The 26225-nt window shown below is 35.7% G+C and overlaps 1 protein-coding gene and 1 long non-coding RNA gene across 2 annotated transcripts in view; one reads left to right on the forward strand and one right to left on the reverse strand.

The window, feature by feature from the left end:
- The window catches only part of SMPD3 (sphingomyelin phosphodiesterase 3), a 93169-nt gene that overhangs the window by 25341 nt on the left and 41603 nt on the right, over positions 1-26225 (forward strand). The window lies entirely within an intron of this gene.
- The window catches only part of LOC139802140 (uncharacterized), an 84678-nt gene that overhangs the window by 5964 nt on the left and 52489 nt on the right, over positions 1-26225 (reverse strand). The window contains exon 3 of the long non-coding RNA XR_011728527.1: positions 25842-25975. This is a non-coding gene — a long non-coding RNA (uncharacterized lncRNA). The remainder of the gene's footprint in view (positions 1-25841; positions 25976-26225) is intronic.

Here is a 26225-nt window from a genome sequence, read left to right on the forward strand (position 1 = left end):
TTCACTATGTGGTAATGGTTCCTTCAAGCTGCATGATCAAAATCTCTATCTGACAGTGTTTGATTTAGACAGGAAAAGAATGATTAATTTCTTAAGATGCAATAAGGCAAGTAATAGCCTGCTACACATTCTACAGCTGTCTTCTGAAATGCTAAGAGATCAATAGGTCTGTAAAGTTAGGGTGCTGGGCAGCTGCAAAAGGACAAGAACAACTTGTATTGGAGAAGGATGATAGAGAGGAGGGAGAATATTATTAGCTGCCTACCCTCACAGCTTATCAGGGACACAGCACTAATGCAGCTAATCCATATAAACCTATTATATCTAGCAATTAGCAAGGGAAAAGCCATGCATCTCAAATAAGAGAGTAAGGAGAAATCCACCTAGTTGAGGAATCATTATGAATGGTAGTTGAGAATGTGGGCATGTCAAAGTAAGGTTTATGGCAAATCTTAAGTTTTTATGACTTTAGGAAGCTCTTTAAGGTCCTTTAAAAGGCAGAGACAGAAGAAGAAACAGACAATAAAGTCAATTCTTCAAGTGCTTTCTTAGCAAAAAATATTCCATACATAGGTCACCATAAGTAAAGAAAATACAGCAAGTTTTCTCATCTGACAGAGCCACAAATAAAATGTTAAATACTGTTATGAAAGATGTTTAATATCCATGGCTCACATTTACCAATCCAAAGACAAAACAATTACTAACTTCTGGCAGAAGAAAAACCTTTTGCTTTTCTAAGAACGCTTTTTTCTTTACATTCTTTCCTTTTGCCTTGCTTTGCAGCTTTACAAGAAGACTAACTACTATAGACTTGTTCATGCTGGAGAACAAAATCTACATCTATTGGATAACTCAGAGGTACCTTGCTGGTTTTATAGCTAACATTTAGGAGTGGCCACAGTGGCAGCAATGCTTCTAAAGTCTGTTGCATGTCATTTGTTCAGTGAAGACACCTCTTCCATAAAGCACTGCCATTGTGCAGTGTGATAGGGATATGGTTTAGGAAGCAGTCATACACTTGCTGAAGTTGGTAGGTATTTTGTCCATTCTGCTACTTAGGACTCAGACTGAGTCCTGCAGAGGCCCATTTCATAAAGCCATTACACATTCCTGAGCTGTCTTCAAGCCTGTTGCCTTCCTTCACTGAACTGTTGTCAGGAAAAAATGTAGTGTCTGTTTCTCATTGACAGAATTAATAAAATAGAATGCTGACAGGATACAGAGCAAGCATAATTTCAGAATTACTGTTACCCATCATTCTTCCCCAACAGTGGAAGAGACAAGTACAAGTTTATATCATGCAACAGCTCTCAAGGTGAATTCTTTTAAGTAAAGCTGTCAATTTGTCAACAATACCTCAAGTTCATATCAGAAGTTGTAACAGAAACATATATAGCTTTTGTTGACTGTTCTCTCACTTTTTTCCTTAAAGGTTGATGTCAGAGTTGCTAGACAGATGTTACTTGTTTCAGTCTAGACATTTGCTTACTTAATCACCTGCCTTAGCTGAGAACTTAACTGAGAATGATAAAGGGATGTTAAATTCTGTGGATATACCTGCAGGATTTATTGCATAATTTTCAAATCACTGCTTTGCTCTATGATGATGGGTAAAACAATTAGGAACCTAGTTTGAACCATCTGTTTAATGGGTTTGATGTTAAATTACAGAATTGACTGGATGCTCAAGCCAGCAGCATCTTTTGAATGGACTTAGCAGCATGTTCAGGCCAACTAGCACAGTGTAGAGAGGTTAGGGACTTGTGAGAGTCTCTCTTAATTAAAGAAGAAAACTAAAAAAACACTTAGAATTTTATTTGGGTAAAGATTATTATAAAATGACTGAAGATGTTTAGAATGGGTCCATAGAAAGTGTAACCTCGTATTTGTTATTTACTAATAAAATGTAATTACTGTCTTGTTATAATAAAAGATATTAAAATTGTACATAAGATACATCTTGGCAATCCTAGATATTTTTTAGCAGAGAAATTAACCTTTGCTGTGCACGATCCTTTTTCATCTATTTTTATCTTTTGCCACAGTAATTAGGCACAGTGCCAGGCAGCATAATGGAAAAGAAATTTTCTTTAATAGAATGTTTTTTTGCAGGCACTGCTGGACACATATGGATATCTTCTGAATTTTTCTCTCTGGAGCTCTCTTCAGAGTTCTATCTTCTATGGAAAAGACTTTTGGTCATTAATTTTTTTCTAAGGTATATACATGCTGTTTGAGATCTGAACCCTTTCAGTTAAAAAAGCTCACACTGGGTGTAAGGCTTTGGCTTTTTTTTTAACTTCAGTATACATTGAGGGTATTTGATACGTTGATTAATATGATGCACTAATAACATTTTGGAAGTAACATCAGTCTGTCCTTCATGGTTTTAGTAGAGATAACTGGGGAGTAGAAAACAGGCAAAAATGTTTTCAGTCCCTTGTATCACTAAAAGCATGCTTCTGATGCTCAGATAGGAACCACTGTCGTTCCTTCTGGTGTCCAGCATGATTCAGTGTAAAGAAAAAAGGGCTTTAGTGCAGTAATTCTTGAAGTTTGTATTTCTGTTTGACAATGCTTTCTTTGTATCTTTGTCAGACTCAGTGTTAGCAGAATATTTTCTTTGGCTTAAGTGATAAGAATGTATTTGCAGACAAATACAGGCTGGAGAGAAGAGGGTTTTTGTGTTCTTTTTTAAAAGTCTGTGACACCATTTCATTCCTGTTACTGGCCTGTGGTACAGAAGATTTCTAAAGCCTTTAGTTTAATTCCTGATTTAAAAAGTTTCCTTTAAAAAGTTGTCTACATGTTGTGTGGATCTGGTAGTGTCTGGTTTTCATTCTGCTGCAGTAGCTGATCTATTAGAGTTGGACTAATCAAGTTTGGAGTTGATTTTAAAAACACTCACTCTCAACACCAGCAGTTCAGCAGGAATTGGAGGTGAATTTATTTTCCTTTGAATATTTTTAAAGGCCTAATTTGCAGCTTCCAGGTGTGAAATTTGAGTTGTTTGGAAGTGAGATGATAGCAAACAGATATTTAACCAGATTGCTTTTCATGGGTTTGAAATGTATGTTGTGGAAATTTTTTTTTTTTTTTTACTGTCATGTAGGCTTTCATCAACACCAGTAAGCAACACTAATAAGCAGTGACCTCTTCTTTTCCAAAGTCCATTGTAAAGTCAAAAGTCTTCTTTTCAGTGCTGAAATTTTTTTTACTATAGTTCAGTGAGCTACCTCATAAAAATACAGCTCTTTCATTGCCAAGGCAGCTGTCTTTTCAATATTGTGTCTGTTAATTTAGACTTTAGTCCCAGCTTGTGTTAATACAGCCTTTTCAGGGGGTAAAATACTGATGTATAATTTAGTGTGTTAGATTTTAAGACTTTACAGACTTGTTTTCGATTGAGCAAATTTTGTAGTTGCCTTGAGATACTAATTGCATCCATAGAAACAGGGAGAGTGCTATTTACCTAGAGAGCACCTTCTTGACTTCCCATTTCTGCAAGTAAAATGCAAAAATTTTGTATTATTACTGTCATCTTCCAGCAAATGTGTGCTCCTTTTTTTTTTTTTTTTGTTTGTGTGGGGTGAATTGAATGGTTTTGACCATTTTATGTGAGTTCTAAAGCACTTCAAATCTTTTAGGGATAGCACAGTAATACCTGCATGAAGTAGACTTGATTTCCATAGTGTCTCAGTCAACTTGCATAAATGGAGTCCAAAAAAACATAAAGATTGCATATATATAAAACTATGCAATAATAGTATTAATAATAATACTATGTAATAATATATTACCTGTAAAATAGGTAATAATAATACTAAGCAATCTGGTGCATAACTTGGTCACTAAACTAAAGAGAATTAACTTGAAGAATATAGGAGAACCAGTTTCCCATGCCTCTTAATTGTATATTCAGTTGATGCCTTGACTAATTATGCTTTCACTGCTTTACTGTGGAGGGTCACAGCCTCATAAAAGTTCCACAAAATTACAATTACAAAACATGATTTCAGGGACAGTAATACCTCCATTGCAGAGATAGTGCTGCTGATGCCGTGGTGCTTCCAGGTCAGTCTCAACCCTTTTGAGAGTTGCAAATTGTACTTCCAGACTGCTTTCAGTCTCCTCCTTTCTAGTTATGTGTCAATTTCAGCTGGTGGGTTTAGTCCTGGAGGTCTATTTAACCTGGTATAATTAAACACTTCTTTTTCACAACTACCTAATTACATAATTTACATTCTAGACATGGGGTTTTTTGCATTTTTTTTTGATAAATATTAGAATTGAAAGAGACTGAGTGGGAAAATTTAGGACATCTTTGTATGCTGAGTGGGGTGACTTTAATATTATTGGTTGTAAGAAGAAGAAAAAAGTTCTGTGGTCCAAAATTGATTGTGTATAGAAAACTATGTTTAAGTTGCTTATAAGGAAGATACTTAGGGTTTTATTGTTGGAAAATATAGTTCATCTTCCATTACTTAGCTTCATGTGTACAATATGCAGTCTTACTTGAAGGCTGATGTTGGGTTGGAGCAACTTATCCTAGAATATACAAAGCTTAATATCATTGTCTGGCATATATCCTGCTGAAGGAGCTGGGAAGTGTCAAAAGTTTGGTTTCTCAGGCTGAAATTTCTTCTGTTTCTTGATTTGTTTGCATGAGGGATCATACAGCACATATTTTACAGGCATTTTTGTTTATACTATGTACCTGCAGACCACTCTTTATTGTAGTGTTTCTGCACTTTTTAAAACCTAAAGTGAGCTTACTGATTACAGAGAAGTAAAATTTAGTTTACTGAGATAAAAACCTATATGTGGAATTTTGCAATCTAATCAAACAGGCTTTTCTTTACTAAAAAAAAAAAAAAAAAGGACTAATGCTTAAATGTTTGTTACATCTTCATTCCTCCCTTTTTATCATGCTTGTGAACGTGTGTGGCATGGAAAAGTGTTCTTTAATCAAGTTTTGTGATCCTTTCATGGACCACATTCTGTTCTCATAGACTGCAGCTAGCAAATAGGTCACTAAGGGGGAAAGCTGTTCAGAAGCCACACGTCTAACTTGTACTTGTTAGCAATTGGTCAGAAGCCAATGGAGCAGTGAACTTGAACAGAAACTGCATAATTGACTTCAATTGACTTCAAATGAGTGTGCCAAGAACTGAGCACTGAAGAGGTGTAACAGCAATAGCAGAACCTGTTGTTCTTCCAGCTATTAACACTGATGGAAGTTCGATGCTCCCTTCAATGAGGAAAGATTGAGACAAGTAACTCCTGTTAATAACTTCACAGCTTGTGGTCACAGGATGTGTGTAGATATTTAGTCTAAAAATTATTCTGAAATTGAAATTAAAGTGAATGGGGTGGGCTCAGTCCCTGTCAGACAGCTCTAGTTGTTTGCTGGGATTTTTTTTTTTTTTTCCCTCTGCCTCAGGTTTGAAAATACTGCAGGGAAAAGTTCAGAGGCTTGATAGTTTTCCAGCCAGTAGGTTGAATTAGTAGCTGAACTGAAGTAATTCTTTAGCTGTAGTGTCTGAACTAAATGGTCCTGGGCTGGTGGATTCTCTTCTTTTACTATGTGAGGTACAAGATTGTTGTTCAGAACTGGGACAAGCAGGAAAGACTTTACCTGTATAGTGAAGATGTCTTCACTAAGATGTGTATAGACCAATTTAAAATAGAAAGCTAGTAAGAGTTTTCCCTTGAATCTCTTGATATTTTTTGGCTGATAGCTATGTGTGAAGTCTTACATTTTTATGGAGAAAAAATTATTACGTGCTTTATTATTTAAAAAAACATGTTTAATAATCACTTGGCTCAGAATTGGCTCTTTCTATCAGAGATCTGCTCTCATTTTTGAAAAGCCCATTGTTTGCTTCTGAAGGGTTCTGAAAAGAGCTTTAACAGGAGACCAAATTTGGACAGCCAGAAGTTTTTGAATACAAGGTTTGCTTTTTCTCACTTCGAATTGCTTAAATTTTAATCTGGTGCACTGCAGCAAGAAACTTGAAGATCTGCCCCCTCACCTTCTTTTGCAACTTTAGCCCTTTATTTTTTTTTTTTTTGCTAGCATAACCCAGTGTGTGCTACTAATTTTCTATGAGTATCAATATTATTTGTGTACTATACATGAAATTTTTTTTCAACCTAAGTGAAGTTAAGTGACTGTGAATTCTCAGATTCTCAGAACAGCCAGTAGTAATGTGGCTCCTTAGTATGCTACATGTGTTTTAGGGTGGTAGTTTGATACATGTACAGTAAATCCTGAGTTCCCACCCATTATAACAATGATGTGGTAGCTGTTTACTACATATCCAAGTGTCTGGCAGTTGTAATAATATGAACTAATATAGACTGCATTATTTCTTAGTAAGGTAAATTCAGTATGCAGGGAACTTGTATGAAGTAAAGCAAAGTGTGGGATTCCAGCTGTAATGATGTCATTAATATCCATGCAATATAGAAGTGGAATTGCATGGCTAATATTATATATGAAGTATAAATCTAAAGTAGAATCTGTTGGTCCAAATATTTGACTGTTCACCTGCTGATGATTACCAGGTACTGTCCACTGCCTCTTTCTTTACACAGCTGAGAAAAGCAGCAGTTACCATTTCTCTCTATATCAAATTTCTCATCTTGGTCTTGAAGTCTAACAGGGAGGATGTGGGAAAAGTTCAGACTGAATGCCTTTGAAACTGAGCAGGACAGCAATATAGCAATACAGCAATATACCATGGGAGCACTGTTTGGTTATTCCTGAAGGTGATTTCATGATACCACCTGATGTCACACTGCTGCTGTGTGTGCAGGCTTGCCTTCCCTCTCTGCACTGATCCAACCCTCCATTAGCACCAACACAAAGCAGATGGCACGACTGCAATGCATGGAGCACTGAGTTGTACCTTCACAGAAGTTTGGTTCAGCAGAACGTGGTAATTTCAAGTCTGTAGTTTCCACTGATCTGCTTCCAGCTTAGCACTCTCTGCTTTGGAAGAGGACAGGATGTTCTCCCTTTAATACTTCACAGAAATGCAAACCTCCACAATCTGCCATGATATACTTTTGTATTTGGAAACGTTGCAAATGGCTATGTAATTCTGCTGCTTTGAGGAAAGGTGGGACCTCAGCTGGTGCCTCAGTTGTACCTAAACGCCAGGCTTTAGGCCTGGTGCCATGGTAGGATGCTAAATAATTCCTGAGGGTGGTTTTAGTCCCTTGATGTTTGGGTTATTTTATTGGCCTTGCATGTTTCTTCTTCACCAAATTCTACTGTGCATTTAAAAAAAAACAGCAGTTTTTTTTCCCAGTGACTGTTTTTATGGAGGCAAATGCCACAGGATATGCAGGGTCTTTGAATCCCTTCTATATTCCAGGCAAATAATATTTTTTTCTTTTTTTTTTTTTCTTCTTTTTTTTTTTTCCTCCCTCAAGAAGCTGAAACCTCTGTGTAAATTAAAAATCTGATTATGCAAACTCTGACTCATCATTAGTTCCTACTGAAGAATATTTTAGACAAAGGAAACAGACCTTCTTGATGTTTTTTTCTACATAACCCTTGTATATCGAAATATGGATTAACTGAAAGCAAAATAATTTGCCAAATAAATTATTTTGCATTAATCTCCCACATTAGTAAACAGCAATTTTGAACCAAAATAACTGTAACTTTTTATTTCTGTATTTTCAAAATTAAACATTTAGGATTTTCATTAAAAATCCCATTTTGCTATTATTTTATGGAGAAAAAAATTCCTAAAAGCAAAACAGTTACTTAAAGTTGAGTGAAAGACTTTGATCCAAAGTTGGAGGGGAAGTAGATGGGGAGAGGGCAGCCACTCATTTGAAAATTTTCCACTTTTGAGGAAATCCAGTATTTTGAACCTTTTGCTGACCTGAGAAAATTATTTCATGCAGAAATAATTTTCAGTACTGAACCATGCAAAAATCTTGGTTCTGGACACTTTATATTGGTAGTTAGATCTTTTAGAGAGTAGTAATATTGACCACTGTTACAAAAAAAACCAAGAAGACAGTGGCTGCTCCAAAAAAGTCTGTCTTGTCCATTTAAGTTGCCAAGATCACATGGCAAGACAGGCAGGGGGACAGAGCCAGGAAAAATGGGGTGTTAGAATCTCAGGGAGAGCTGTGAACAAAAGCCACAGACAGAACTGGAATCTAAACATCAGTCTAGAGATGTAACCAAGCAGTTCCATTTAAATAATTGAAAGACTTGAAGTGGGGAGGGGGGAACAGATCTGCTCTTTCCCACAGGCTTTACACTGCATGTTTTAGCTCTCTTATCACTCCCGTTGAAAATTCTGTCATCTTTCTTGTATCTTTGTGCTTTTTTAGTGCTGTCTTTCAAATTATATAGAGTGGTGGATGTTTTGGGGGGAAGGAGATATGCCCTTTTATATTTTTTTTTTTGTATAATGCTGTTTTTACAAACACCAATTTACATTTCCATTTAATTTTTCTTACAAAAGACAGTGTGTGTCCCAAAGACTTCACAGGTTGAACAGGGATTTTGCAAGGGAAAGAGATCAGAACAGTCCAAATAGCAAACTTTGAAGCCAAAACCTGATCAGTGTGGAACAGCTGTAATCAGCCAGGCACAAGGGAAAGAACTGGACTAGAATTGGACACCTTGAGCTGAACAGGATGCTTAGAAGTTGCCTAAGAGGCAACGTTTGGCTGGAGAGCTGAGGTTGCATAATAAGGATCAGTCTCTGGACAAGTCTGATCTCTTCTAAAATAAAACTTTGATAGGAAATCTATCCTTCACAATAGGCTTTAATAATGCTTTTAGGACTACAGTAACATATTGCTACTACTGCTTGCTTTACTGAGATGAAAAGGACAGAAATTTGAAGCCCCTTTCCTGAACAAGAAGAGGAAGATGAGAACAATTGCTAGATATTTTTGTAAACAACAGGATCTACTTAGCTTGTTTATTTCTTTTATATTGTTTGAGGAGATTACCACTAGGTTACTTGCTTTTTCTGTTGAATTTTTCCAGAGATTTTCACTATTTTTAAGGCCTTTTGGTGTTTGGAAACTGTAATATTTACATATATAGATGGAGTTTTTTAATCTCACAAGAATTCACTGACATTGTGGGCTCAAGGGAGTGTATTAATCTCAGCTGTACACACAGTCAAACTGTAAAACTGCACTTGCAGGTTATCATGGTTTAGGCCCAGATGATATCAACAAGGCCTCTGCTCATTCACCCCCCACCCTCACTGTGGGACAGCAAGGAGAAAATCCACGTTAAGGCTCATCAATCAGGACAAGGATAGGTAAATTTTCATTCCCAAATTATGGCAACAGAGAAAAACAGACTTTCTACTTACACCTGCAGATTTAAGATGCATCTGCACAGTTAATTTTTTTCTGTTATTATACAAAATGTTGAAGCAGTACCTCTGAAAACTGGTAAGGAGAAGAGTATGTTGTTCTGGCTGGCTGCTTCTGAACAAAGTAGTTCAGAGGCAGGATGAAAAGCAGTCACTGTTTTGTCTTACCACTTTTGTGCCATATGTTCATTTACACAGTTCAAATGGTGACTGTATAAGACTATCCAGTCTTCTGTAATGGGTGGTGTGGGACTGAGTAAAGCATTTCTGACAAGTGTTTGTGTTAACTGTTAAAATGGGAACTCAGTTGTACATTCCATTGTGCTTATGTCACTTCCTTACAAGAAGTTTCTAAAGTAATTGGAACACATCTTGTTTCAGAAATATTAATTGTAATGCCCTGATTACTGTGAACTGTGCATGAGGTACTCAGTAATTCCATCTAGGATTTCTGGAACTTGATGGTATAACAAACCCATACAGCTAAATGTCAAGAATGATGCATTAGTATAAAGTAAAATCTTTGATTGCCTGGTTACTAAAAACTGCTTGAATAACCATGCTTTGCCACACAGCTTTCTCACACTTTGTTTAGCAAAGGTAAATAACTCCAGCTCTGAAAATGCCATAATTTGCTGCACAGTTCTTTTCTGGCAGTGTTAGCTGTGTTTCTCTTGCAGCTTTTCTCTTCAACAGGCACTGCTGAAATTTCTGAGAGTAGTAAATGTCTCATATGAATGTAAGCAAGGCATATTGGTGGTAAAAATGTATTTTTTTTTGTTGCGTTTTGGGATTTTTCTTTTGTGGGTTTGTTTTGTTTAAGAATATTATAACTGGAAAATGTTGAAGTGTGGAAGGTCTTAGTTGTGGCAGAAATGGGTGACAGGGTTGAGTGAGTGATGCAGCTGGAAGGGCAAAACAGAGGTAATGCAATTTATTTGGCTTTTGTGACTTACACTTCTCAGGAAAATTTAAAGCATCTATTATGTATGACAAATGTGCTGGTGAATCCAGGCTTAGAGACAGAACTTTTGATTACTGCTAGGAATACTGTACTTGATTTGATGGAAAAGTTTTGCCAAGAGCATAAGTGAGAATTGCTGTATCATTTAATTGATGCTTAAAAGATGCAGTGGGACAGGATTAGATGTGGGGTACTTTGGCAAGTGATTACTCCAAGCCACAGTGATGCTAGACTGCTAATCTCATCTGTGATTTTATCTCTTGGTTTTCTTACTAGCAAGATATCTGTTTACATAGTTATAGAAGCAGTAGTACTTGAATGTGCAGAATCCTATAGGTATAACAGTTTTTTACAGTGTAGATGGGAAAATTACCCATGTACCATTAGCCAGCTGACATTAAAGCCTCATAAAAAGGTATTTTCTTTCTATTACAGATGGTAGTAGAACTCTCATATCGTACATTTGATGTATATTTACCAAGTGGTACCTCAAAATCAATGACAGAATTTTCTGATTATATTCATCCCTTCTGAGGGTTGTATGATTATGTTTGAGCAACTGGTGAGACATATGAGCAGATATTAACTTTAGTATGTAAAATTCTGAAGTTTGGTACTGGTTTTCTTTTAAATATCATTGCTTGCTCTTATTTACGTGCTGTATGCATGGCAGTGGTAACTTTTTCTAGTAACAGTGGTATTTTTTCTAATAGCATCTGATGTACTAATATGAAGAGACAGCTTCTGGTCATGAGTGAGAATCTTAACATCAAGGCTGCAAAAACAACATTCTGAATCTCTAAGAAGTCACCTCTATTTCTAGCCAGAATGCCTGTAATATTTATTTGCTTTGTAGAAGGGAATTGTCTGTCATTGCAGTTTGAAATTAGGTAAGCTTTGAAAAGCTTTAAAAATCTTACTTTACTTTGAAAACCTTTAAAAAGGGAAGACTACATTAGAAGGAAGGGGACATTTTTTGAAACTAAAGTAACTCTGTAATGAAGATTGGCAAAGTATCAGAAAAATGTCAATGCAGAGATGTTAAATAATAAATAAAAGGCTTAATAAAAGATATAATTAAGCGAAATTAAAGGGAAAAATTATCTCATGCAAAGGTCTGTGATTTCTTATAGCCATGTTGGCAATGCTAACAAAAATTTCTAATGGGAAGTCTCAGACAAATTTAGACATTGACAAATAGCACTGTTCTTTAAGTTGCAATTGCTGTGTGCAGAGAACATATTAGGTTATTGTTATAAGTCTAGAGGTTTGCTAATATGTAAGTCGGGTGACTTACATATTCTGAGTGATTTTCCATCTAAGATGCTGTAAATCTTAAAATTCTACAGCGTGAAGAAAAAGTCAACATTTGTTTGTGAGTGAAAAGCATCCTCTCTGTTGCTGAAATGGTTAATGGGCTGACTAAGTATGGCCTTTAACAAATATTCCTCTTTGGAGTAGAAAGATAAGGGCGTCAGGTTGCTGTGACTCAAGTAATGAATGATGACAGACATACACAAAAAGGTGGATACAAATCTGTTATCACAGCTTTTGCTCTGCTGCTGTGTTATTTGGTGGCAGAAATGCCATTTTACGGTACTTGAGAATAATTTTGGAACAATGTTTTTAGTTTGCTGTCTTTGTATCCCACTCCTTTTGCTGTGGCACTTTGTTACCCACTGACGAGGATGGACTTCCTGGTAATTTTGTTTCAGTCAAAGAAGTAAGTTCTGGAAAACAGCAGCACATTCCAGCTTGTTGCATCTGACCTTTAAGAAGCTGAGCTTCCAATTTCCAGATCCAGATGGATGGTTGAGGAAATCTTTCTAATAGAATAAATCTCTACAGATGCAAACAGTTCATTAATAATTCAAATTGCCTGAATTAAGACAGTCATTCCATTCTTTATTCAGTGTTTGAATTAGTGTAATCTTATTTCCTTTGTTTCCTGTACTGCCTTTACCAAATCTTATTTTGATATAGCATATGATTAGGTCATGCTATGAAAAAACATATTGTACAGGGATCTGTTGAATGACTTTAGTTATAATGATTTAGACAGTAAAGGGTTGCATGTATATGAAAAGAAATCTTTACATCTAAAACTGAGAAATGCTTACAAACAGCTTGTGATATCATATAATTACATCCAGTCATTTGCAGTCAAATTTCAGTGGGGTAATTAAACTGGACTAAGAATAATTTGGATAAGAAACTTCCAGGAAAAATGAGGTTTTCTATTAGTAATTTGTGTGCTTCTTAAATATTAACTGTTCTAGTATTCAGTTTTAAAATAAGCAAGTGAAAACTATCACCTGCAGTTCTAACTCTTAGGAAAGGTTATAATAGAAAATAATAGAGAATAGAAAAAAGCATAAATTTTTCCCCAGAACTGCTTCTAGATTTGCCTTTTAAATTTGCTGTGTGCAAATGCACAACTCTTTCACCACTGGGTTTTTTGAAGTTAATCTTGTGCTTCCCTTTTGTGAACCAAAGGTGTTCTCTCTCTCTCACAAACAGAAATGGCCTCATAGTAAAGAGTCATGAAAAAGTGTCATCAAAAAATTGCAAAAAGAAGTAGATGATCATATTAATTTCTGTAATAATACTTAAGGTGATTCTGGTCAGTGGGAACAGTATGGAATTGAGTGGTACCACTTGAACTTTATGGGGAAGTTAATTCTGCTTTTTTTCAATGTCCAGGTCCACATAAGAAATGAAATGTTTAGAAGGCAAATTCATTCCAGAGCACTGTACAGCACTCAGTGAGGCAGAAATACTTGTTAATCCACACTGAACAAGCCTGGACTCCTACATCACAAGAAAGGCAAGAGCCTGGCAGAGTGAGGATGATGAAGCTGAACTGAGATCAGTGAAGGACCCTATCAATCAATCAAAAATAAAAGTGCTTAAATATTTATTTGGGCTCTTGACTGGCATTTGGCTGTATCTACTCAGTCAGTATGCTGCTAATAACCTTTACTAGTGAGAACTGGGCTCACCAGAAAAGTGAGGATGGTAGGTACTTATCAGAACAATTTGGGTATTTTTTTTCTGGTAGTAAAACTGTAAATGCTCCAGACCACTTCAGTTCTTCATCTCACAGATATTTATTTACCCTCTCTTTTTCGGTTTCTTGGTTTTGATAGAAGGATTTTCTTCGAGAGAGGTAAAATTGACTATTTTAAAGTAATAATCTTTCTAACAGACAGGAAGTGCAATACTCTGCTCTAGATTTGGTTTACAATTGGTTGCACTTTTTTCAGTTCTACAAAATCAAACAGTAAAGTAATAGTAGAGTATCAAACCCCCTCTTGCACATCTGCAGTCATTATAAAAGCTATTTCTGCAAATATTGGTCATACTAAGAATGGCCAGGCATTATGGCTTCTCTTTGTCAGAAAGCAATTGTTAAAGTATGTGAATATCAACACAGATGTTTTTCCACATCCACTTTTTCCCACCTGACAGTGGCCAAAGCACTTGGAATGCTTTTGAGGAAGGTCAGCTTTATTGGTTGGTAGCAAGAAAGGTTTCAGAGATCTAATGTTTTAAAGAATAGGAGAGTTAAAGTGGAAAAACTGAGACATGGGAGAGATCTTACAAACAGCCAAGACACATCTGTTAATTATATTGCTTTTAATTTTTTTTAAAAGCTGTAAGGAGCTGGGAAAGAGTGAAGCTGAGATTTGATTAATGAATGCCTAGACTGCAGTGTGAAAGAAATGGAGAAAATGCATTTGAAACAGATTTGACTTTTAAAAAAGAAAGAGAATCTGTTATTGCTCTCAGTTTCCAACATCATCTGGCAAATGAAATACACCTCAGAAGAACAAAATGTAGTTGAGATACCACTGTGACAGCACATCTGAGACATGGTTATAGAAATTTCCAGAAGGTATTAGAACCATGTTCTGTGCTTCTGCAAGAGATGGTTGATAATACTACATAGTGGTGCAAAGAGGCAGCACACATTACAGGTGTCTGGAATGCCTAGAGAATGACAATATTGTTTAATTCTCTCCCTACTCGTTTTGGGAATATATTATAACCCCTTAGCATCTCCACAGCATGTCCATTACAAGCATTGTCTAATGAGTTATTGTATCATTTGTTATGCACCATGTGACCCTGACTGGGTGAAGTTAGTATATATTGTGCATATAGAGTGTATAGAGATGGGAAATCATTTGCTCAGTCATTGAAGGAATCTTTGAGATACTGTTACAGATAAGATTAAACTGTATGCATTGTGACTGAGGTACCTTTTTTCTGGTAGCCTTCTAATATGTACTGGTTCATTGGTCTGCAAATGATTCTACTGTAATAAAAAAAGTGGAAGCATGGTGTGAGGCAAACTCTGTTTTAAAAATGTTAAAATCAACATTTTTCCTGTATATAAAATTGTACCTAAAAATATGATGGCTATTAAGGTAACCCAGGGTCAAACTTTGACACAATGATTTTTTTACCAAATATCTTACAAAATTAATTCTAAAATTAACTATCTTTTAAAACCTTCTGACTATTCTTCAGCTTTTCTACTAAGATTGAACAAGAGGAAAACTAGAATTTAACCCATTGTGTCCTTAACAAGACTTGTCAGATTGACAAAGTTTTTGATGCTTATTCTTTACATTCTTTGACATTGTTTTGAGGATTACAGCCATGTATAGCCTGGATTGCAGCCACATATAGAAGCTGTGCTTCTGTTTCTTCTTCCTGCAGTTTTTGTTATGTTTTCAGACAAAAATCCCTTCTTCTTCTTCTTGTCCCAAATAACTAGTGCTGTCAGTCTAAGTGTGCTTGGTCCTGAAGCTAACAAAAACTTGTGTGACTACTAAAGGAATAAAAAGAAAACCATAAAGCCTGCTGTTACCATGCCAACACTGTTCCCTGGGGTGTAGCACAAAGAAATGGATGCTATGGAATTAATCTCTTTGTGATAGGTAGGGAGGTTCCTTTCCACAAAGCTTTTCCTAATTTGAATCTTCCATGTATGTTATATTTTAACATTCTGATATTTAATGTTATGCTTCAGTCTGATGTTTCTGTTCCTTTCTCCCTCTGTGCATGCTGCAGTTTCTTGTTTATGAGAAGTGTGAGGGAACTTGGAATATCAAAACATACAGTGTATAGTAAGTTCCATGAAAAATGGATTATAAAATGGATTTGATATGATGCAGAAAGACTGGCTTTTGACTTGAATTTTGCCTATCATATATTTGTCTCTGTAAAGTTGTTGAATTCTTTTCTCATTCACTTTGGGCATGCACAGTCTGTGGTGCCACAAATGTGGAAGCAAAATATCTCACAAGACCACCAGCAAAACTAACATGAGACAGCAGTTAATGAGGCTAAACTATAGAGAGGGGGATGAGTGCAGAAAATGAGCATGGCAGCTCTTACATTGACATACAGCACAGACATAGAAATGGTACACAGGTGATGAACCCTCATTTTGTATGATATGTGTATATTTTATATGTGATGCACATAAGTGCCTCTCTTGCACATATATATGATACAGTCTATCATGGATTGCCTCATTAGCACCACAAGCTGTTCTCTTATAACTGTACAATGTATGGATTCCTTGAGCAGTTGAGGACAGCTCCTTATTTGCCCACAAAATTTGACTGTGAAGGCATAGAAGTTAATTCTGACTTAGCAAAGATTTTAATAGCCCCAACCCTTTCCTGTAAAAAGTATAAATTAAGCTGAGGAGAAGAATCTGAAGCTGTAAGTCACTAGAATTTACCCTTTTTGTGTATTTATGGATTGCCTTAAATGGATTGCATGGTTTAGGTTGTAGCCTGGAGGGACTGTGTATTGATCAATTGGATAAATATAATGAACTTAATGAAAACATGTATAAGAATAAATCAACTTTGCAGAATTTTCCTCATGAGCAAAGAAGCCTTTGGCTCTAATCTTATGCCATCAGCTTTGGATTTCTGTTGGTCTTCTACCAGCTGAACTGTGTAAGGCCAAACCCTGCAAATGAAACTCAAACGAAATTTCTGTTGCCCCATGGAATAGGTGTATGACATTTTTCTTGAATGCCTGCTGCTACTGTATTTAAAAGAACTCTGAAATTACATTTATGACCTAGGTTGGAGGAAGATTGTTTTTCAAAAATCTTTCACTTGGTTATATTAGCCAATGAACTGAGTAGGCTTTGAATGTAATAGCTTTGTGAAACAATATGGATACTTTTGGTTTCTGTAGAGATTAATACAGCTTTTGCAGCTGCTTCAATGGGAAGGAGTCAGGCAACAGCAGGACATGACAACTAGATGAGTTATGTGCATCTGAAATTAATCTGAAAATTCTAACTAGTGGTTAATGTTTTTTGTTAATGCTTTTATTTGTGAATCATAGGAAATAAGATCACAGAGGATACTTTAATCTTTTGATCATGCATTATCAGGCAGAACGGTTGGAAACATTCAAATGGTACCTCTGTGCACTGCATCTACCTTCCACTACACAGGAAATGAGCTTGGGTTTCTGCTGGGTAAGTGAAGATGAGCTTCTGAATTAAAACACATCAGGTTGTCTGAGTGCGGAAATTAACCACCTGATTGAAAGTGTGCCTCATAAATATTAACCTTAACTGTGTTGTAAAAATAGAAAGTATATTACAACATCTAGTTTATAAACAGATGCCTTCTCTTCAGTATATCTGTGCCCTTTATCCAGTCCCATTTTCTTCAGGAAGATTTTCAGAATTTCACTTGACTTTTCCTGTGATGCATTCATTTGCCAAATAAAGACCTGACACTTGAAGTTTGCATCTTGATCCTAGTGTGTGCTCATGCACTAAGCTGTGTGTTCTGAGCTTCTTTCAGGCTGAAAGATGTACTTAAAATGGAGATTGTATGTTACTAAGTAGGCCTGGATTTGCAAGGGAAGAGTAAAGGAGAAAATCACAAAGAATAGGTTAAAAAGGACCTAGACACAGTTGATCATCATCCAGTTCTGGCAGTAGGGATTATAGTAAAAATGTTACCAGCAGTATTAAACTGGCAATGGGTTGCTGTCATAGGAATTTTTTTAATAGTTTAAGACAGTGCAGCAGAGTTTGATTAGGACTTCCCAAGATAACAGTAAAGTCTGATGTGTATCTTCATGCAGTTCTGAAATGTAAGAATAAAATTTTCCTCACTTAATTACTGCCCAAGCAAAAAATGCTGGAGCTGAACTATGTGTCCGAGAAAATAATTAAGACCTCTCTATTGTGCATGGAATTTCTGGTATCACAGGGAAGTAGTTCCAGTTTTTCCTGTGACACTGTCTGACAAATCTCAGTGCTGCCTGATGCCTTGCTTTTGCTGTTGGGATAGCTGGTTGGTCCTTCTATTAGATCTTGCTAGCTACTGACAAAAAGAAAAATACCTCTACCATCTGAATGTCTTACATTCTTGTTGGTACTGGTAATGCAGTGCCAAAAGAACCAAATTGAGAGATGTTGTCTTCATACCAGTACTTAAAATTTTATTTTGGCAATGTTAGTTGTCAGAGTACTTGGAAGTTTTATCTAATTGTCATTCTTTAATGCTGTTTTACATTAATGCTACTGAACACGTTTAGCTATGAGAAGTGTAGTGACTATGTTAAAGAATTAAAATAATACACATACAAGTAATTCCAGTGTCTTTGATATTCACAGTATGTTCATATAACAGTCTATCAAAATATACAGCAGTAGCTAAATTAAATATGAATGATTGTAATGGAGAAAGAAAGAAGGAAATATATAAAAAATGAAAAAAAATATTGGTAGTAAAAGTAATCTTAAATTTGGATAGGAGAGCTGATGAGATAAAAGGATGCAGAATATGAGGTGATCTACTTAAGGAGATGAAGATTTAAGTCTTCATTATAAAAAGGCTGACCTGGGGAAGAGATATTATTAGATATTCTGTCTTTTGGCATTCTCTAAAGAACTTAAACATGAATGTGTAGAAAGTGGAAGTCTAAGCTGGTGATTTTTAAAGGAAAAGATTACATTTGAGCTGAAAACACTATCCCAGGTTGTTTGGGTTTTTTTCCAATGTCTACCACATTGCAAACTACCAAGGAGAACTCATGTAGTGGGATTGTTCTCATTTACTTGTTTATATATTAATTTTACTGTGTTTTACTTGTGCTTATGCTCTTGTGGATTTATTCTCCCTGAAGGTAACACTGTGCCAGTGTTTGTATGCACAATTGGGCATGCAGGTTTTAGAAATGACAAATGATAATAGCATTTCACCTCTTTTGTCAGTATTGTGATGGCAACGTGTTGTTCCATTAGCATTCTGATTGCAGTGCTTGTCAAGATTCCTAGTTTTTACTGCTGGATTCTGAAAGCACTTGACCTATTCATGTTGGAAACATGCTGAGCTTTTCCCCCAGTTGTCATACTCCCCATCAGGTGAAATTTTTAACAGTTGGGTTCCACCTACTAAAATAGAAGTAGAGGAATTAATAAATTTTTCATGATTTTTACTCAACAAAAAAAAAATCAGGAATATGTATGTAAACAAATGTTTTCTTTCTGCAGTATTTGTTTGCAAAACCAGGTGAATAATAAGGTTCTCAATAGGTCCCTGGATGCTTTTCCATGTAGTCAGTAAATAAAAGTATTTTTTTCTACTTTCTGATAAAATCCCTGTAACATGTGACCTGTGCCTATCTAATTTTAACCCTTCATTTTACATTGTGTATTTTGCCAGCATGGCTTCTCCATTCTGTGATGACTGTACTCATATAAATTGATTCTGTTGGGCCTTATCATTGTCAGGGGATTCTAGACAGTTTGTGGTTTGACTTGATTGATGTATAAGGAGGACAATGTGTCAAAGACAGTTCAAAAATTCAAATCCAGGTTTTAGTTTCTGCAGCTGTATAATCTCCCCTAGATATATATTAGACTTCACTCTCTTCCTTTGCTCTTTTCTTTTCCAAAACTCTCCTTTGTCCCTTGAATCCTCAGCTATGATGCTGACAAAATCTTCTAATATCACTATTTAGCATAACCTCTTATGATCTCTAGTTGTTTCCACATTTCACTGGAATCCTAATTTTTTTCCTGATCTCCCAGTGTTTCCTACTCTTCTTAAATGTAACTGAATAAACTTCAGATTTATATAACATATAACATCTAATTTTATGTAGACCTTCTTCACAGGTCTTCACAGACCTTCTTCAATTTCAGTACAATCTGAGTACTGGAGTTGATGTAACATTTGAGGAGCGGAAAAGACCTTTGAATTCACCACTGTTCACTGAAAGGAAATAGCCTGTCAATGTTCTAATAATTATTAAAATGATCTGAAGTTCAGTCTTAGTTGAATGTTTGATAAATCATGAACTAGGCCAAGGAGACAAGAAATATAACAAGCTATGTGGTGAGAAAGCTTGTTAATCCCAAGATAGATTCCAAGTATTTAGCTGTTACCAGTGTTACCTTGGAACCACTTGGAAACTTTGCATGAATTAAGTGATTTTGAGATGGGTTAAGAAACTAAGAATGTTAAAGGGTAATAGTAAAGAGTGCTAAGTGACAATGTGACAATTCCAAACTTAACAGCTGGTGCTTATCTAGATGTCAGAGCAAAGCTTTGACTTCAGTACCACATACCATAATAATTCAAATGTTATTTAGTATATATAGGTATTACATTCAACACTTGGCATTATTTTGTAATCCTTTTAAAGTGAACCATGTGCTTGGTGGTCCTCTGACCTCTATCCTAACCTATCAGGGTTAAGTGCAGTTGGGTAAAAGAAGGCAAAAAGTTGCTAGCAGCTTTACCTAAGAATCCTCCCAAATATAAACAGATGGAATTTGTGATACAGGTGTATTTTGGAGAACTCTGCTCTTACACCTTTGTTCCCATTGTCCTATTGTCCAGTGATAGGAAATGGGGACCTCCCCTTTCCCTGTGTATTTGAGTGCTCTTTCAAAAATTGGGGATTTTGTTTTCCCTTTGCATCTTTCTCCAAGTGATTTCACTGCCTTCTGCTGTGTACTGGGGAAGTTTGGACTAATATTCACTATATGCAGTGCTGTGTACTGAAGGGATATGAGCTAATATTTCCTAGACAGTGGGTAGAACACCCACCTTCAAACTGGTGTGTTGGTCATTGATCCTATCCATGACAAGAAGCTAAATGACCATGTTGATGAATCAGTGGATGAAGCTGGGAAAGTGAAAAAATCATTAGTTTAATGACTGTTGTGGAGTGATGGTAGTGAACTTAGGAAGTCTTTAAAAGAGATTGAAATGATAAGGTGGAAAGAAGCTGAGGTTGCTTGAAGGAAGTAAATATTGTAATACATCATCAGCTTTCTGGTAACCAACCAATTGACCAATGCTATGACAGCTTGTTTGGTGGTGTTTCTCTCTTGTTTTCTCCCTGTGATTCTTTTAGCTCTCTGGAGGCCAACAGGGTGAGATTGTCAGAATTTTAACCAAGCAAGAGAGTATCTTTAAACAGCTCATTCCAATAAGCTTCTTTCTTGAATTCTAAACCCTAAAGGTAGCTTTCAGCATGAATTCTCAGGCAAAGGTAGGTGTCTAAAGGTAAGGACTGAAATGGCTTTCAGGTACAGATAAAAAACAGTCTGATAGATCACAGTTAGTTTCTTTATCTGTCCAAGGCATCCTTAGAAAATAATCCTTGATCTTTCTTTCCTCCTCCATACTCCCTTCTCCATGCAATGCTTTAAGTGATATAATAGTACAGCTTCAGAGCAACTGAGATTAGATACCCTTCTGAGAACACAACCAGGAGACTAAGATTCGAAAATTAATTGCAACTCATTGCATTCCTGTAATTAGGTAAAAGAGATCACAGTATGTCTCAGAACACAGAAGGAAGGGTGAAATAAGATTTTTTATTTTTGTTTAAGGGAAGATGTGGCACCAGTATGATCTTGTACTCAGATTCTTCCTCACTCATGTGCTGCAAAACCCTCCATTGTGAAGCAAATTAATGTCACAAAAAGGTAGAGTCAAACACATTTTCACTTTCTTTTTTTCTGATTTCAAAATGTTATTTCACCCAAGCTTGTGTACTTTTTATGTAATTATTATTCTGTGCAAAATTATTGAAGCATAAATTTGAGTAATAGTTCACACTTTCATTTCATGAAAGCTGATCTTTAAGGCAGATGGAATACCCATTTCAAAAACAGTGCTTATCTTTGGAGTATGTGTTCTTTGTGTTGAATTAAGTACTCCTTTGAAATTCATGTCTCTCTACAGAGCCTTAGTTAGGCTTTACCTTAACAGTTGAGCAAGATTTATTTTTTTAGGATCCTACAGGAAAAATTCAAATGAAAATGAAAAAAAGGGAAAAGCATCTTCCTAGATCAGACTTCTAAATTGTTTTGGGCAAACGAAAAGATAGGGAAAGTATGTGTTTAAGAATAATACGTGTGTGTGTGTGTGCATATATGCATATATGTAAATCTATTGCATAAATATATTTGTATTTATTTATATATTTCATGTGAAAAATAAGGCAATTTCCTCCCCAGAGGCAGAATAATCCTACATCCAGTAAGATAAACTTCCATGTCCACACATACACACTACTCCAATAGAAAGTGCATAACTGCCTTAAGGTCCTTCAGTTTTACATATCCTTGCTTGTCCCCCTAGTTAGCACTTACCTTAAAATTGAATATTCCTTTTCAAATGAATGTTTCTACTGAAAATCTCTTGAAGGTGGTGAAATGCATGGGAATTTGATAAACTTAATTTTCATTAGATTTTTTACATAATTTTTTTTTTCCATTTTATTTGTTTTTTCATTTTAAAAATTCAAGCTAACTGGATGGTAATACTAATTTGCAAAAAATCATACCAGTATGTTTCTTAAAACTGCTGGTTTGATTCTTCATTGTCATCCTGTTTACTCATTCAGCCATAGCCAGTGGATTCAAGACCCTCAAAAATAATTTCTGTTCCTCTACTTGTTTCAGGCATAACACTTTTTGTCATATCTTTGATTATTTGTCTTTTAATCATAATTATCCAGCACTTGAGCTTTTGTTCTCGTGATGACAGGAATCTTACTGTATCCTGTGAAATTATTCAGTGGATTATTTTACTCACAAATACCCAAACAGCACGTAATTCTTCAGCAGCTTCACCCAGTGAGTGTGACTGCCTGCTGCTTACCCATGGAAACTTGTGAAAAATTTTTTTACTAGGGCAAAGTTTGCTTTTCTTGTTTGTTGCTGTGGTTTCTTTTTCCCACTAACATTTGTTGCAGATGCTTTTCAAGGATTTCTCATGTTCCATTTCATTTTTATCTGTTGGTTGATTTTTATTTTTTTATCTACCTACATCTTCCTGCATGTGGAAGGAAGGGATAGGATTGTTACCACTGTTAAAAACTGCTACAGAATTAAGTTTTCCCAGCCCCAAGTGTTATTAAGATGAAGCCTTCTTTGAGCTATTGACTTCTGAAGAGACCAGAAAGTCTCAATTTTGATGGTTTGTGTGTTAGGAAGGATACATTTCATTCTTAATTCCAAGAAACTGGGTAAATTTATGTTGCTGTTTTTGCAGAGGAGGAACAAAGCACTGATTAGTAATGCTGTAAAAAGTCAGAGCTTTAACACTGAATAACTTCCCTGATGCCTTTCTATCAAAGACATTTATAAAAGGCATTTGAGCACCACACTGTTCTGTGAGCCTTTTAAAATTCCCTCATGTGAAAACAAAGGTGGCTTGGAAAAGCTTTTCAACTGGAAAGCCTTTGATAAGAATTCATACTGGTTTCACAATTTCACAACAAACATTCTTAATCTAACACCTGCTTGCTTACAAACTCATGCTTTCCCAAATGCATTCTTAGCAACAAGGAGGCTGTAATGAACATTGGCATACTTGATCTGGATGGGTTGTGAGCAGGGTATCCTAAAAAAGATAACTGAGAGCAGTGCTCTAGTTCCTGGGTGACAGTTACATTAATACATATTAAATTTTCTAGTGGGTGTTTCCACATTTATTACAAACTGGACTTGGTGCTCTGCTTCTTAGGTTTCCTTACTAGCTTATTGGTAGCTTTAAAATCATGTTGGCTTGGATACCTACTTTATTTATTTATGTTCTGTTGCCATCAGGTTTTTGTTGGTTGGTTGGTGATGCTTGTTGTGTAGTCAGGGTAATCTACCTGAAAATTCTTACAGTCTTGAGATACTTTTAAACAGTCTTGAGCATCTTAACTTCCATGAACTGTTAGAATCTGTACAAGAACCAGTGCTACTCTTGGGCTACAAACTCAGTTTCCTAATACAAAATCATTTGTGTTTCATGTCATTAAAAGACAGTTGTTGGCTGCAAAAAAGCTTGAAACCTTTGAGAACAAGATATAGATCATTAAAGTAGTGATGGAAGTTTGCTCTACTTGTATTTCTCAAATACTCATCTCCACACAAAAATACATCTGGGTGACTGTTATTAGGATCATCATGTCCAAAAAAATGTTTCTTTTTTATATTGTCAAGATTGCATATATTATCAATAATCACACTACTTCTGCTGCAGATCCAAGGGAGATATGCTGTGTTTATGCCTTTGTTGTTTAATAATAGAGCTAGCTTAATTTTCTGATTTTAGAGCTTGTTAACACTGCATTTGAAATGGTATTTTTCATCTAGTGAAATTAATGGGACTAAAATTTGCTCAATAACTGTATGACATTTTAAAGAGTTTATTTCTGTATGCCATGTGGCATCAATTTGCAGTACTTGGTGTCCTTTTCGAGGGATGTAAGACTAGAAGGAACCATCTGGGTTATCAGACACAAAGCCCTCACAATTGTAGGCAACAGAGCAATAGAACTGGTGCAGAAAGGCCCACAGAGTAATTTTTTTAATGTACTCTCCCTCACTGTCTGACAATAAAGATTAAAGCATTTCCCGGAACCTTAGAGCAAAGTAAAAACCAATTTTAATTAAGAAGTAAAATACTGTTTCAGCTTTTACTGGGGCCAAGAAAAGCTGAAGTGTAATGAATTGCATACAAACTGCAAGGAAAAAAAAAAAAAACAGAAACACTTAAAATTAACAGGATTCAGAAGGCTTAGAAATTTTTGCAGTTTACTTATTGACAACTGCATTTCTGAAAGCAAAAATGAGCCAATAATTGGCAGACAGACTCTATGTAAATATCTTATCAGTTTGGAAGGGACATGAAGGCTATTGAATGGTTATCCAAAGCACAAATCATTCATTCTGAGTTACAAGGGATGTGTAATTTCATAGTAAAAATTAACTTTATCTTCAAGACGAATATAAACTAACAGTTATGAAAAGATGCTAAGCAGCAGTTATTTTTAAGCAATTTTTAGTGGATTGATTTCAAGTTAATTTGGAAAAACAGCACCTTTTGTTCAGAGAAAGAATCAGCATGTGTTACCATAACATTATGCAGATCAACACCCCTTACACAGCATTTCAGTTCATTTTAATAGGAGGAGGCTGTTCAGTTCCTTAATGACTTCAAAAAAAGCAAGATTCTTGTTTCTGTCTTATTGTTGCTTGAAAGACATATAATTCTTACATATTTGGGAGAAAATGAGTGGGTGGATGCATACCCTGTGTATTTGGAGTTTCTTAATCCTCAGAGGTGAATGCTATATTGAATTTATCTCCAGAAGAGATTAATGTGTGAGATTATTCCTTCCAGACCCTTCCTCACTGGGAATCTCTATACACAGTAGAGAGTTATTTCTACTGCGATTCAGATATTTTGTATTCTTTTTACCTGTGATTACTTTAAATTCTTTTTTTGTTCTTTTTACAAAGATTTTGTCTCATAAAGTACTTTGTCCTTATCTGAAAGAAATAATTTAATGCCGTGGAGAAGGATAGACTGGTACTGTTAAACATGCACCTGTGCTCTACAATAAATCTACCAGTTCTTCCCTGCAGCTCTTACATAAGTGACTATAGCTTGACAGTTCTGCTGTCACAGTTGATAAATGCAAATATATATAGATGAAAGTTCATGCACACCTACACACTCATCAGTTCACATAGGTGAAGGTTAGGAGAGAAAAGTCATGAGCATGGTTAGCAATGTACAGAGTAAGTTCCCTTTGGAAGGCAGGTTTTCTAGGGCACCTAATTAATTTTTTTCACTTGTATCCCTGTTCTTGCCTTTTGGCTTCATTACTGTCAAAGTTGCCTAAGTGTCATGATCTGCTCCTGCAGAACACAGATAGGGCTCATGGACAAATTCTGTCTTTAGATCTGTACAGCTCCCACTTGCTCAGATTTGTGCTGCTAACAGAAATCCAAGGATAAAAGGTGACTTACAAGAGTGAAATACACAAGTAAAGACTGATGTGACTGTTGGTCTACTCTTGGCTACAACTGTGTATTCCCTCCTGATCTGCTGAGGTGTTAGGAACAGGTTGTGCTTGAGTAGTAGAATACCTTAAAGTCAGGTTAGGTTGCTTATCATAACTCTATTCTTAAAACTTACCTGCTTATGGATTTTAAGCAATTAAATTTCTTGCTTGTGCAGATTATTCAGCTCATTCTGGTGTATCTTGAATGTATTTTAAGTGTTACCTTCAGATGATGATCAGAGATACCCAGAGAAGACTTTAATTTATCCTGTAAAATAAAACCATATGCATTAGAATGATTTAAAACCATTGTTATTTATTACTAAGAGTAGCTGGTACCTGGTAATTGTGACTATTTCTTCTGGCTCTTATTTAGGTAGAGCTCAGCTAAAGCTTTATTAATTTGGCTGGGAATTTTGAGACTCTAAGATTTGATTCCAAGTGTTGTGTTTACTTTATATAGTACCTATGCTTACTTAATTTACAATAATAACAAATTATGTACATACTTTTAAAAT

This window comes from Heliangelus exortis, chromosome 13 (assembly GCF_036169615.1).
Source record: "Heliangelus exortis chromosome 13, bHelExo1.hap1, whole genome shotgun sequence".
NCBI lineage: Eukaryota > Metazoa > Chordata > Aves > Apodiformes > Trochilidae > Heliangelus > Heliangelus exortis.